A 14,959-nucleotide genomic window follows, 5' to 3' on the forward strand; every position below is an offset into this window, starting at 1 on the left:
ACAATAAAAATGTCATACCAACGCGTAATATTGAGTAAGTATTATATTGCGTGTTCCTGTGTTTATAAAAGAATGTAATGCAGTCAAAGTTGCCTTTGATTACATTAAAACAATGTTTTTGTATGTAAAATATTTTTGCCTTGACGATAATTGTGATTTGCATATATTTTTATTGATAACTAATAATTTTAAAAATAATATTGTTTGTAATAGCAGGGAAACAATATTACAATCACCCACCCGAGCAATTTTTATTCGTATGAGATAGGGTAAGTAATAAGATAATAGAGGAGTAACAAATGTACTTCATTCCACCGCTCTACAATTTATTCAATTCAATTCCGAAGCAATGACGATATGAAATTGATATTTTCTTTTATGTGACGTCCTCGTGACCAATTTCAATCATGAAGGCCTTTTTCAAACGAGACTAGCCAATCAGGCAGGATATATTATAGCGCGCAAGCGTGTCCTTAAACAAAAATGTTTATTGCCTCCGACAAGATTCACTCTATTATATCTATATCAATATATTCTGAAAAGAAAGTTCAGGCGTAGCTCCAACTCCTTAACACGCGTTCCAAGGCTTGTAAGTGTAAATATTATCAACTTAAAAAGTTCAAATTACGAAGATATAATATAAGAGATAAATCCAGTGATTTCTTGAATGGAATCGTCGTTTAAACTTCAGGACTTCAGAATCCGTAGCCTTATAAGCTAGCCACTAGACTAATAAGCTAGTTATTATAAAAGGCTAATAGTTTGAACAAGTCCATTTGCTGTTATTGTATAGTCTATTTGCTCATTTTAGTGTGGACTATTCATAAAATGAATTAAAAGTAAATAACCCCAAATAGTGTCATATTTGGGGTAACCTATACTTATTATACGAGAAACATTGATTTATTCCAAATAAATATTTAATCAGAACCCTTATACTAAGACATCCACGTTTTATAAATAATTCACTTGATCATACTACGTATAGATTTATAAGTAGACCCTTTTGCAAAGATCACTATTTCTAATGGAACGAGTCAGAAAATGGATATAAAGCGACATTTGAATTTTACTCTTTATGAGGGTGTTTTCAATATTCTCATACAATATAATTTTGTTTTGTGCCTTTGCGACTATACACTCTGCGTATATATTAATAGCTTATACTCAGCTTAATATTTAAAGATGCATATAACATTTGACTACAGGTTCGAGATCATATTTATGTAAGTTTTATATAAACGATTTTTTTGGTTATCGGCAGACATTTTTTTTTATCTTCGATAGTCAGTGCGGTAGTTATATCGCATAAACTTATAATTTCTTGTAGACGGAAAAACAATGATTTGTAAATGTTACCAAAATAAAGGTAATAATTATTCTTATTGATCAGAAGCTTGCTTTAAACTTTTTATAAGTGGGAATAGTAGTAATAAAAGTGAACTTTTTTCCATCAATTCAATACATTAACGGTAATGTATAGAATTGATGGAATGATGAAATGTTGTAATAAATCTCTTATCGCACACTGAACCGAAAACCCATAACGTCCAGTTACCACCTAATCAATTGGAAAAAGGAGATGGATTCGCCCTGGGGACTGTACCTTGCCACGAAATCCATTACGCACTTTGTACACTGAAACATTCTAGTTGTATACGATCAATGTGTATAACCTTTATCTTTGAAAGATCATCCATTACTAAGATAAAAGGTTTTATTAAGAGAGCAAGTATCAAAGATACACATGTATGTATCTTATATCATTTTTATGATAGATAGTCAATTTTCAAAGATAATTTAGTGTACTTTTCGTTTAAAGAACATATCTTCTTACAGAACTTTATCTAACTCGTGTGGCGTTGTATAGAATGTTCCTGCTAACGCTTATTTTCAATAGAAAAAAATGACCCAATTTTAGTAAAACCTGCTGCATTTTTATAACAATTTTTAATGTTTTTTTAATTCTGTATAAATACCAAGATCACGTTTTAAGTGTATCATGTTTAGTAGCGAATTTAATAAATTTGTATTTATAATGTCACGCGTTTTGATATAATGTCGTTATTGGCCATATTCGACTACAATGCAAATCTGACAGAATGTCATAAACAAAAATTTACGAAGTTGCATACACGCTCTGGTGACTCGCTGCCTTATTCAATTTTAGTCTCAACTTTTGGCTCCGTGCCCAAATGAAACGACAACCCCGCGAAATCCGGTCGCATTTTTATTATTTATTTTAAAGAAATCCATCAGTCTATCTGGTTCAACATAACACATTTATCAAACACGTTCATTAATCATAATACTGCAGAATGGTATAATCTATTTTTATCTATTTATGCAGGAGTGTAGAACTAAAATCTTCAGGGTAATAAAGGATTTTATGTCATTAAGGAGTTATATATTACTAAATTATTAGGTATATGTAAAATTAAAATGCTAGTTGTATGTAAGTAGTTACTTGAGATTAATAATAATAATTTACCTGTCATAAGATAAGACGTACACCCGGCAATATAATAGCATGATATAATATGATAATTAGACGTAATGTAAGTGAGACTTGATTTAACATGTGTAATTACAAAGTTCATAGACCTCGTAGGAATGGCTACCGCAATATCACGCAAGCCGTATTCCCAGAATTAACTTTATACAATAAGTTTGTAAAACTCCTCGTCTATCATCCGAACTTACAAAGCCTTCTCAGTACTTTAGAAGTATTTAATGGTATTTTATGGTACATAACTTCTAAGCGAATGGTTTCAATCTGATTTTTATGTTCACATTATAGAAATAGCAAACAGCCGACTACAACGTATGTGGAACAAATTAAAGATATTTACCAATTTAGATGTACATATAGCTGAAACGACCGCGGATTTATTGATTTCCAATATAATAATAACTTTGTATATCAGTTAATATTGCTTGCGTTTGACTTCCAATTACCCTAATGAGTGGTTACAATGTGGTTTACATTGTTGCTTTCGTAAATTGACCGCTGCCTCGTATAGGCAATAACATAGTACCGTAGTAAATGGTGATATCTTTTATTACATAAAGCTAACGAAACACGTTAATAACGAATAATGACAAATCTGTGAGATAATTATTTTAATGTAATGCAAAGACAAAATTATATATCTAAAATAGCCTTACTGTTGTATTTATAAGATTAAAATATTATAATTAAAGAAAACATTAATGTAACTATGTTTATGATTAAAATATTATGATTACATAACATTATCGTATTCATTATAAATTATGTTGCTTATTGTAATAATATCTTAAATTATAGAATAAATATGATACAGTTGTTCTTTAATATATATTGTTGTTGCATTGATATAAAGTAAACCAGCGTTTTTAAAACAAACACTTATATTGGCGCCCAGTGTGGGACATATATTTAAAGAGAAATTTATTTTAATTATATTGAAGTATTCCAAAAATAGTTTTTCTTAATTTTGTTTTGTCGAGTCACGGGAATTCTTATAAATTTGATTCGAATTAAATTTATTGTAGGTATTCAAGATTGCTAAACGGTAATAAAACTATTGTACCTGATTGCCATTATATTTACGTGTTCAATTAAATGTGATTAAAGACTTTTATCGTCTGACAATAAAATGTGTATATTATCAAAATGTTGCTTTGAAATTATAAAGTTCATTACCACGGGTTTCTTATAACTACTTTAAAATCTTTAAATTATTTAATATTTGATTCTATTTTTCACATAAATGTAGTCAAGTGTATTCGTAAGTATAGTAACGTAATTTAAAAATAGAAATAATCACATAAATAATTGTAGTCCAAGGACACTCACAATACAAAATTACGAGTATAGTTATTATATTTCACTGTAATTGATCGCTTATTATCATATAAATAATATATCATTAGCACAGTGTTGAACTGAAAATTATAAATTGTTATTTTGAGATAGTATTGTTTTATTATAATAATTGACAATTATATTTACATTTTTGTATTACCAGGTAAATTTATATATGTATTTATAGTAACATTATTTTTTTCTTATTTATGTGATTGTTTATTATTGAGCATTTAATGAAAATGCGTTCTTAACACTGGGCCATGTCGGCTAGACATGGCCCAGTGTTAAGAACGCATAAATCTTAACCGGTGATAGTGGGTTCCAACCCGGTTCATGTGCTTAATTTGTGATTATAATTCATCTCGTGCTTGACGGTGATTGAACATCGTGAGGAAACCTGCATGTGTCTAATGTCACTGAAATTCTACCAACCCGCATTGGAGCAGCGTGGTGGGATAAGCTCAATACCTTCTCCTCAAAAAGGGAGAGGCAGGCTCGCAGGCTTTTACTGTTACTGTATTGTAATGATAATGTTTTTTTAACATATGAATGATTGATACAATAATCATCACGCAGCGCAGATGTATATATTAAAACTCTACCAATTTCGCAAATCTGTAAAATACACATCAACTCTTATTGCTGTCTCAAAGACAAGACCAACCCTTAGTCAAAGGTAAAGAAAGAAAGCGAAGAATCTAATAAACGGGCCCAACGTCCATTCCGTTTGTACCGACATCCACGATACAAAGAGCTTTCGGTTACATCAATTTACTGTTCGTTAGCGTTCATCAAAACGACTCTAAGGGATCGCGGTGGGTCAAGTTAGTTTGGTGTCGATACATGTCCAATTCTACGAAATGGAAGGATATACCCTGAGGATGGGCTTTCACAATAGACCTTTCAGAATGAGACCCGTTAATTCGCATCTTTGTTTTATAAAACCCCGTTGTGACGCGAATCGACGTTATGTGAGCTCATTTAACGATAATTCAGCCTAAATATTCTCACCCAAAAAAACATTTAAAGCTTTAGCATACCCTTTGAATTAATCGAATCGAAACGCAGATCCTAAAAGCCGAGTTACACGGTCAAATGTTTTACCCGTTATTGTTGTATAAAACATTTAATGTGTCGTAAATCAAACAGAAACGAGCCAAAATATAATCTCATTTTCAATATGTCGGTCCGAATAACCATGTAAAGTAATAATATCTGATACTTATTGACATACTTAAATAATTGTTTTATTCTTCGCCGACGGATTATAAAACTTTTTAATTCATTTTAAAATGCATCGAAAACAATTTTCCATTAATAGTTGTTATTCGTACAGTCCTTAAAATTAATTAAGAACAATTCAGTTATTATTTTTCGGTTCGGTTATATAATTTTATAAAATAAAAATAGTTTCTGGTCAGCCAAATCTCTAGAGATAAATTAATTGACAATTATAGTCACGACTTAATAACCCGATTTTATTAAATTATCTCAACGCGAACGTAATCCATTCGGCGATTATCTGTCACATGGACATGCGATCCAATACGACACGTTTATTGAAATAAATCACGTCCACAGCGAACAATGCCGTACCCGTTCACATGTATCCGTTTTTTTATTAAGCAGGAGGACAGGCCAGGCCAATGTTCGGGGATTTACGACTGTTTGCGGAGCGACGAATCGGTTCGTACAGACCCAAAGTGGCCCACGCGAAAAATCATAAAATCTGAACTAGGATTGAGTAATACGATAAAATAAATGTTTTATTATCTTCTGCTGCGATTACTTGTTTGGTATATTCCTTCTCGAATATTCTTTACTTGTTTGCATAATATAAATTTAGAATGTCTCAACCTGAACATGAGTTATAATATAGTTATTTAATTATGCATATAAACAATCCTAACCTATCTTCTGTAATAATCTACAAGATATATATTTTTATAATATCCTTATATTATAAAAAAGTTATATTACACTTGGGAGCAAAGCTAATCCAATCAAGCAAATCGAGCCACCCCGGTTTTTCTCGTTTCTTGTTTTTTATTTTTTATTTTATAAACAACACAATATTGAAACATACCATCTGAAACTTTATTTAACCTTTAAATTTAGGGTAAATTTTTAAACATTGTTCTCTTTTTATCAATTAATTATTTACTCTGAAAGAGAAAGCCATATTTCTGGTTTAAGATTAAATAGTCCACTGATTTTTGTTTTTTTTTTAAACAAAAACGAAATCTGTTTTTTCTCAAAAACTGATATTACTCCATTGCACATTAATGCTCGCAGACTGTTAACCATCGATCGGGTCAGCGTTACGATGAAAAACTTGAAACAGCCGGTATCCTGGCTTGGACTCTTTATTTGAGGTTGTTCCATATGTGCTCAATCAAGTTCAAGTGCGAAGTTTACTGGTGGTAGGGCTTTGTGCAAGCTCGTCTGGGTAGGTACCACCCACTCATCAGATATTCTACCGCAAAACAGCAATACTTGATATTGTTGTGTTCCGGTTTGAAGGTTGAGTGAGCCAGTGTAATTACAGGCACAAGGGAAATAAAATCTTAGTTCCCAAGGTTGGTGGCGCATTGGATATGTAAGCGACATTTCTTACAATGCCAATGTCTAAGAGCGTTGGTGACCACTTACCATCAGGTGGCCCATATGCTCGTCCGCCTTCCTATTCTATAAAAAAAAAAAAAAAAGTGCTTCTAGCTGGGCACGTCATTTGTTGAATCCCCGCTGCCGACAGGTACGCCGTACCGATTCACGGACCATTATCTTAAATAAAAATTAAATTTTCAATAAATTCAGCATACAACAATGATAATAATTAAAAACTACTATTTATTTAATTGTAGTGCAGCAATTCATAAAAGCAAGTATTATAAAAAAGCAAAAAAATATTCCATCTTTAAAACTGTATTTAAAAAGTTATCTATAAACTACCGTTTCTTTAAAGGTAATTAAATAATCTTTCAGAGAATATATCATGTTTCAAATTCATATGATATGGCTCAAGAAAAATTACCACAAAATATGAAAAACGGGAGTGGCTCGATTTCTTTGCTCCCAAGTGTACTGTTATAATGATAGAAACGAAGTCGCGCTTCAAATTTTATTTAATGAGTACGCAAACCACGTCGAATTGAAGTGAAATAAAAATAATGATAGAATCATAGTATACATGTTGCCAACAGCTTATAAGCATATGTCAAGATAAGTTATGAATACCGTAGTAACGTGAAAGTAGTTGAGAGTCGGGAACATATTTGCCGAGCTCTTCAAAGCTAAAGTTGAATTTCGATTTAACGAATTCATAAAAACCTAGTTTTATTTTTTAATCACGGTTTCCCCTTAAAAATATAATTAATTTATCAGAAGAGACAGATTTCAAGAATACCAGGTGTAACATTATATTGTTGCTTAATATATAATAATATACTAAACTATACATAATAATAGACTTAACTAAACCTTACCCTTTATGTCTTATAAGTACAATTTCTAGGAAATTGTTTTACTCTGGATTGTGTTGAATATTTAGATTTAAAAAAATACTAATATACTATATATATAAGAAAATGTTTATATAATCATTATCACCAATGTCCAACCGTCCCCCATCTCTAATGATAATATTATTACATATACATTATATAAACTAAATAGCATAGTACATACCTTCTGTTGCAATGATTTCCATGTTTTTTTTACAAAATTGGTAGGTGGATGGGCAAATGAGCCACCTGATGGTAAGCGGTCACTATCGCCCGTGGCGTAGCCATAATAATTCTGATGAGTTGGTGGTACCTACCCAATCGGTCTTGCACAAAGCCTTACCATCAAGTTGATGTTGCGGGAACAGTTTGTATTGTAAATTATAATGAAGACACATCATGTCTTAACATTCTGTTTATATACAGGTTACAATTTATGCACATCTTTAACTAAAATACTAACAATGAGATCTGTCTTAGACTCCGAGACCGAGGTCCTATTGAAAGAAAACATTTTAACGTGACTACGATAAGAAATACCTTCAAAGTGACACGATGAAAAAAATCTAAAGTACAAAGCAAACTACGTATTTAAAGATCAGTTGATGAATTATTAACATTAAACAAAGGAAAATGACTGATTCTAAGAAAATAATAATAATATCCGTAATTATTTACAGAAAAAAAGTTACCTAATTTTAGTCAATTTTATAATATATATCGTTAATCAAAATATAAATTAAAATCCGTAAGCTTGTACGCGATAAAGTAGCGCGCTTGCGTTTGTCTGTTATTATTATTATTATAAAAATTTACCAATCTCCGAGCTTTGCACCAGTTAACTGGTGGTAGGGCTTTGTGCAAGCTCGTCTGGGTAGGTACCACCCACTCATCAGATATTCTACCGCAAAACAGCAATACTTGATATTGTTGTGTTCCGGTTTGAAGGGTGAGTGAGCCAGTGTAATTACAGGCACAAGGGACATAAAATCTTAGTTCCCAAGGTTGGTGGCGCATTGGATATGTAAGCGATGGTTGACATTTCTTACAATGCCAATGTCTAAGAGCGTTGGTGACCACTTACCATCAGGTGGCCCATATGCTCGTCCGCCTTCCTTTTCTATAAAAAAAAAAAAAAAAAAAAAAAAAAAAAAAAAAAAAAAAAAGTTAAATTTTGTTGTCATTTTTTTAGACTTAATAAGCGATCAAATATTTGTTATGTTTCTTTAAATAAAATAAACTAGTATCAATAAAACTAACATTTTTCAAAGAGTATATATACCTCGCTCTGCAAATAAAGGACGAAGACTAATGATTTATCTACCAACAATAATTATTTGACATATTACGTTTTTGTTTGCATCATTCAAATTTTACCATATTCACTAACATACGCAAAGTTCTCTAATATTTCCTTATACGTTGATTGTTCTGAGAATTTATTAGTACAAATTTCACCCTTGAATCTACATTGAATCTCAGATTACTAATGAGAGGGTGCTAAAGGAAACGAGTTCGCATCACTTCCTACCTCACATTCGATAGAGTAATGGAGCGTTGGTTTACGCTCAATATACGCCAAATAAGACTTTATCATTTCGCCAATATTCCACATCCGAGAACGAAATATGCTTCTTGACACACTGCCAAGAATAAATCAGATTTAACCCGCAGTAACCTTACGTTTTCTGATCCTTGTTGTTTATTCAATGTAACTCCTTTATTGGATGTGTTAAAATTTAAATTGTATCGTTTATTTTACATGACCTCAGTGAACTTGATTATAGGAAAAATCAATAATACATGTACGTTTAGCATACAGTTTGAATTTAATTCAGAACTAAAGAAAGCTTCATTATGCCGCGAATTATTCCCGGATTGTTACCCAACTATTGTGGGCATAGTCTGCATCTAGTGTGAATAACCACTAGATAGTATTTGCATATTGTTTCCACTTGTTTTTGAGAATTTACATTTCGCTTAAACAAATGTTGTTGAACGGCTTTTATGTACTTTTCACAGTAATACAGCATCGAATGAATTCCATGAAGATCGTATAATCTCCTGCTTTTGTCAAGTTGTGATAGTTTAAATAAACGTCTTGGTAGGTACCACCCACTCTTCAGTTATTCCACCGTGCCGAACATACCGATACTTAGTATTTTGTAATTATGTGTTTCATTTTGTAGCGTAACTGAGCTAATGTAATGAAAAGCGAAACGGAAAAAACATCTCCAGATTCTATGGCTGGCGGACATTAACTCTTCTTCTTCTGCCTAGCGTTTTCCCTTAATTAGCGTTTTCCCTTAATTAGCTAGGGCATTAACTCTGTAAAGAATAATTTATATTTCATATAGTGCTAATGCATATGGTCTGCGGTGGCCACTAAACATCAGTTAGATAAATTACTCGTCTTGTTTTCTGTTATATTAACATAAATAATTTAATTATTATTTATACTAAACTTATTGATAACTGGTAACAAAAGTAATAAATATATAATAATTATTTTTTATTTTGTCGTTTTAGCGTGGTATTGATTCTCATTATATTTGTTTTTTTTTTTGTTTATCTATAATAATTAGATTTTATAAATAGAATGTATTATTATAATACATTTAGTAAGCTTTTAATTCTGATGTCTGAAGTGTTACTCGGCGTCGAGAAACCTTTAATCTTTACTCATCTGCTACTCAATGTACGAGTTCCTTATTTTTATTATTTTCAACATCAACACGAGATGAAAACTTTGCCGAGAGGCCTTCGAAACTTTTCACAGACTAATCCTGAGGCGACCTCGCTAAATTCACGATTTACTTTGTTGCACAGTTCGGGCTTAGTCGACGCCATATTTTTAAAGCAATGGCAGAATTTCTATCGCGGATTTAGCGAAGCGTTTGTTATCATTAGTTTGAAAACTTCGCTTCCAGTTATCGTCGGTACCCGCGTTTCCCATACAATAATTGATCGCGGTCGCAAACTCCCAACACCGGCTCACATTTCATTTATACCTCACTGACCGAGCAATTTGTAAATATGTCCAACTAATAAAACTCGCTTCCGCTCGAGTTTATAAAGAGATACAGTCCCAAGGTGAAATTACTTTCGGACTTTTATTGAGAAACTGAGCGAATCCCGACCGTAACAAAGTTTGAACTGACCGGCATCCTGCTGTCCAACTTTTGCACCAGTTCCCGTTATTGATATCGGGGAGCTTGGGAATGTCCCTATAAAGCTACAGATGCCACGGAAACGGTCCCAATACACGGTCTAATACCAACAATAAATAACGCGGAAAATTGTCCCCACTTACGCACCGCCATATATCATTTCTAGTCTATATCATCTCATTGTCTTTCGGTTTACGTAACTTTGCACCCCAAATGTAATACGGTCTAGCAAATAGGGCGTAGTCTGTTTATTTTTATTCTGATACATTAAACGTAAAAAAAGTTGCAGGATAGGTGCTTTTACGTATATGAGGTAATATGAAAGCCTCACATATCACGAACCGTGTCATGACATTTTTCACACACAGTTGCTGTACGTACGCTTTTACGGAGCACTAACCTAGCTCCGTCACCATTTAGCCATACTGAGTTACTGACTATTTGCGAAGAACATGCAATGGTTTTATTTAGAAATATAAAACATACAATGTATGGCCGTTATTTTAAAATAAATACTAAAAATGTTTTAAAATTTAATATTTCTAGACGCAATGTTTCAAAACGATGAATTCTAAGTCGTTTTTTTTTATTTAAATATTTTTTTACAAGCAAATAAGAAAATCAATAATCGATCCATAAGCAATGTTTTTTGTTCTATTTTGTCAACCCTACTTTTATTTCTCACTCGAAGTCGTTCTCTTTCCCTGCCGCGTGCACGTGCCGATTTGATTTATGACCCACTGAATAAATAACTTGGAAGACTTTACAGATTTTTTTCACAATATTAAACGGTGTACATTTTTATCAACTCATCAACAATACAGTCACGCACATTGCGGTAAAGCAGAATTCCCTTTGGAATTTATGTACATGCCAAAAGAAATTATGTAACTGAGAACGAAATGTATAGGATATTCGGCAAACAATTCGATTTTAATATAATTTACATGCAGGCCAAGTTATTTTGTTTATATACTATAAAATTATTCATTTTTGTGTGGCAGTCATCACAGGATCAAATCATTTCACTTCATTTACTTTTATTCATATTTTTACACTATGGTGTATAATTTTTATAAATAAAAAAATAATTTCATTGCAAATCAAGACCGTGCAGGGAATACTGACAAGAACGCTGGTGACAATTTGTCATATGATTAGGATAAGCATATTTATTTTTGTCATATTTACGTCGTTTACCGGATATTATAATTGTAATATAAATAAATAATTTTCAAATAACGGTTATTTCACGTGTGATTATTTTAAGTGTACGTAATACACAAACTACATGGTAAGGGTACAGCGCTGCCCGCGGGGGTGGGTACCCCCCACTCTAGGATTATTCTATTCAATTACTGTGTTTCGTTGTAATGGACAACTATTATACATGCCACTGTTTATAATTTTCTCGATCCATTAATAAAAAGTATTAGGTTGTGAATTTTCCACTTCTTAATCTCAGCAAAAGCATTCTCGCCTCTTGAGGAGTTTGAAGCTTATTCCACGACGCCGCTCCAATCAGGATTGGTTAATGGAAACACATGTGGTAGATTTTCATCCTACGGATACTGATTTCATCAGGATGTTTTCACACTAAATAAATTATAAATATAAATTAAGCCCACGAAAACTCAGTGGTGCTTGCCCGGTGCTTGAATCCGCGAACTATGATTATGATTCACGTGTTGAAGCAAAATCAACTCTTATCATTAATAAAAACACGTGTAATTTATAAATATGTACGATTTCCGCTTACTGCGAATTCTAAAATGATTGAAACATCACGTAAAACGCTTTCCAGTCAGGAAACAAGTGCTAACAAAACATTTGGACAACATTACACATGTCATTTTGTCGTATTTGATGTGGAACCGTTAAAATGTTTCAGATGGCCATTGTTAATTGATATCAGATGAAACGCCTAATAATTTAACCGAATATAATATCGCTTGGTCGCTCGTTAACCAAATCCGAATAATTAATTTGCGTGGCGAATACGTCAGTTTAGCGCACAAAATTAATTAGTGCGGATGAATTGCTTCGATTTTAATTCGAAATCATTGGTTATTTATATTTATTCGAATCTAAGAGATAAAGTGGTTAGTAAAAAATGAATATAATGAGCAAACGAACCACCTGATGGTCAGTGGTCACCACCGCCCGTAGATATTGGCATTGTAAGAAACCAACCAATCTTGTTTACCAACCTTAGGAACTAAAATGTTATGTCCCTTGTGCCTGTAACTACACTGGCTCACTCACCCTTCAAATCGAAACACAACAATACCAAGTAGTGCTATTTTGCGGTAGAATATCTGATGATTGGATGGATCTACCCAGACGAGCTTGCACAAAGCTCTACCACCAGTAAATATTTATATATTTATTCATAAATTAAATATCAAAATCAAAACATTATTCATTCAAGTGGGCTCTTACATCTCTTCTGAATCTTCATATACAAGATTAAATTTAATATAAAGCTACCACCCGTCCTGAGTGTAGATACTACTGTGAAGAACCAACAAGAAATTCAATAGTTACTCGTTTTTATAAATATAATTTTACTTGTAATCGTCATGTACAGTTCAATTATGAGAAATATCAGTAGAAAAATCGGATACATGATAAAGTTCTAAATATATACAAATAAAAAACATTTTATTTTTCCAGCTGTATAATTCAATCTGTATAATAAAAATACTTATTACAAATTATGAAATAGTTATATATAGTAATTGATTTTAAAAATCCGTCGCAAAGCGATCGTATGCATTTCTTCCGTAAATAATTCATAACTTGGCCAACGCAAACTCGATATTGAAGAGTTACTGAACCGTCTCTAAATATTGTTTGTTTACTTTACCTGACTTTGCTCGACTTCTTTGAAATGTTCAATTTGCTTTAAAGGAAAATTGCTTTCGACTGTTACAATAACGATTCGACTTAAAAATATAAAGTACAAACTTTTATAAGAAATCTTTCCTTGCACTAAAAATTGGTTTTATTTTCAGTTTTAAATTATATTTTATTTAAGATTAAAATTAGCTACTGTACAAAACATGACCGCGTGGAATGGTGGCAAGAATGCTAGCAGCATTTCCCCTTTGAATAGCAATTCCGATTCTCTGTCATTAACTGTAATTTATTATTATTATTTATTTATGTATTGGAAACATTAACAACCTGTTAATGTCCCGCTGCTGGGCTAAGGCCTCATCTCCATTTTGAGGAGAAGGTTTGGAGCTTATTCCACCACGCTGCTCCAATGCGGGAGCTCTTACCACTCTCGGCTAAAAAAGCCGAGATGGCCTAGTGGTTGAATGCGTGAATCTTAACCGATGATCGTGGGTTCAAACCCGGGCAAGCACCATTGAATTTTCGTGTGAATTTGTATTTATTATTATAAAATATAAAGTTTTATTAATTTATATTAACTTTGAAGCCAGCATGTAAATTTGTTAAAAAAACTTAGTTTTCACCAATTTAACATGAAATGTGAGTCAGATTTTCAGAAAAAAATATCGCGTTAAACCATTACGAATCTATTAAATGGCATTAAATTGAAATTTGACGACACAGGGCGCGTTGGTAGCAAAAAACATGCTTGCTAGAAGAAATACAAGAAAAAAATTATTACCTATTTGTAAAAAATCTTAACCGATATTAAGAATTCTAGTTCGCAATAACGGTATTGTTGTTTGTTGAATTTGAATAAGTATTCATAGGAGAATTACAATGAATTTTTCTAAGTAATCACCGATTCCTTAATTATTATTTATCGGATCGTATGTAAGGTTTTGGCTTATATGAATCGACTTATTCATCAACCAGTACATTGTTCGTGAAAAAACTTTGTATTCATTTTTTAGTCTTGTAAAATAATTTGTTTGAATTTATACCACTTACCTTCAGGTGGCACAATTCCACGTCCGCCTATGTACTAAATAAAACATTATTAATTATAATAATTATATTTAAAATGTTTATCTTAATCAACGACAAGCATGTCTGTTGATTTAAAACGGACTGTACGATTAAGTGATCGAATTTTGCGAATTCATATTTGAATGCGTAACCCTAATACACATTGAGTACAAATACTGTTCACGGCATTGTCAGTAAAAGTTTTCTATTTACCCACTTCTCTGGGTGATTTAAAATATGTTTTGACACTCGTTTCACCACTTTGACGCAATTTGTTCCAATTTTCTCCAATTCTGCTCTTATTCTTGTTACTGGATGTCGTGTCAACAGTATCTTTAACAATATTTTTGGCTATGAAAGACTATGAATAAATCTTAAGGGTTATCTAACAGTATCGTACGTTGAAATTATATATCCTAGTGTTTGATATAACAAAATGCATTTCGTTTTGAGATTTTCTGTCCGAAATGAAGAGAAGTGTCAATAGCGCAATGTTACGGCCG

At 32.2% G+C, this 14,959-nt stretch overlaps 1 protein-coding gene across 4 annotated transcripts in view; it reads left to right on the forward strand.

Moving 5' to 3' along the window:
* The window catches only part of LOC126774447 (tyrosine-protein phosphatase Lar), a 387,053-nt gene that overhangs the window by 205,299 nt on the left and 166,795 nt on the right, over nucleotides 1-14,959 (forward strand). The window lies entirely within an intron of this gene.

This window comes from Nymphalis io, chromosome 16 (assembly GCF_905147045.1).
Source record: "Nymphalis io chromosome 16, ilAglIoxx1.1, whole genome shotgun sequence".
Taxonomy (NCBI): Eukaryota; Metazoa; Arthropoda; class Insecta; order Lepidoptera; family Nymphalidae; genus Nymphalis; species Nymphalis io.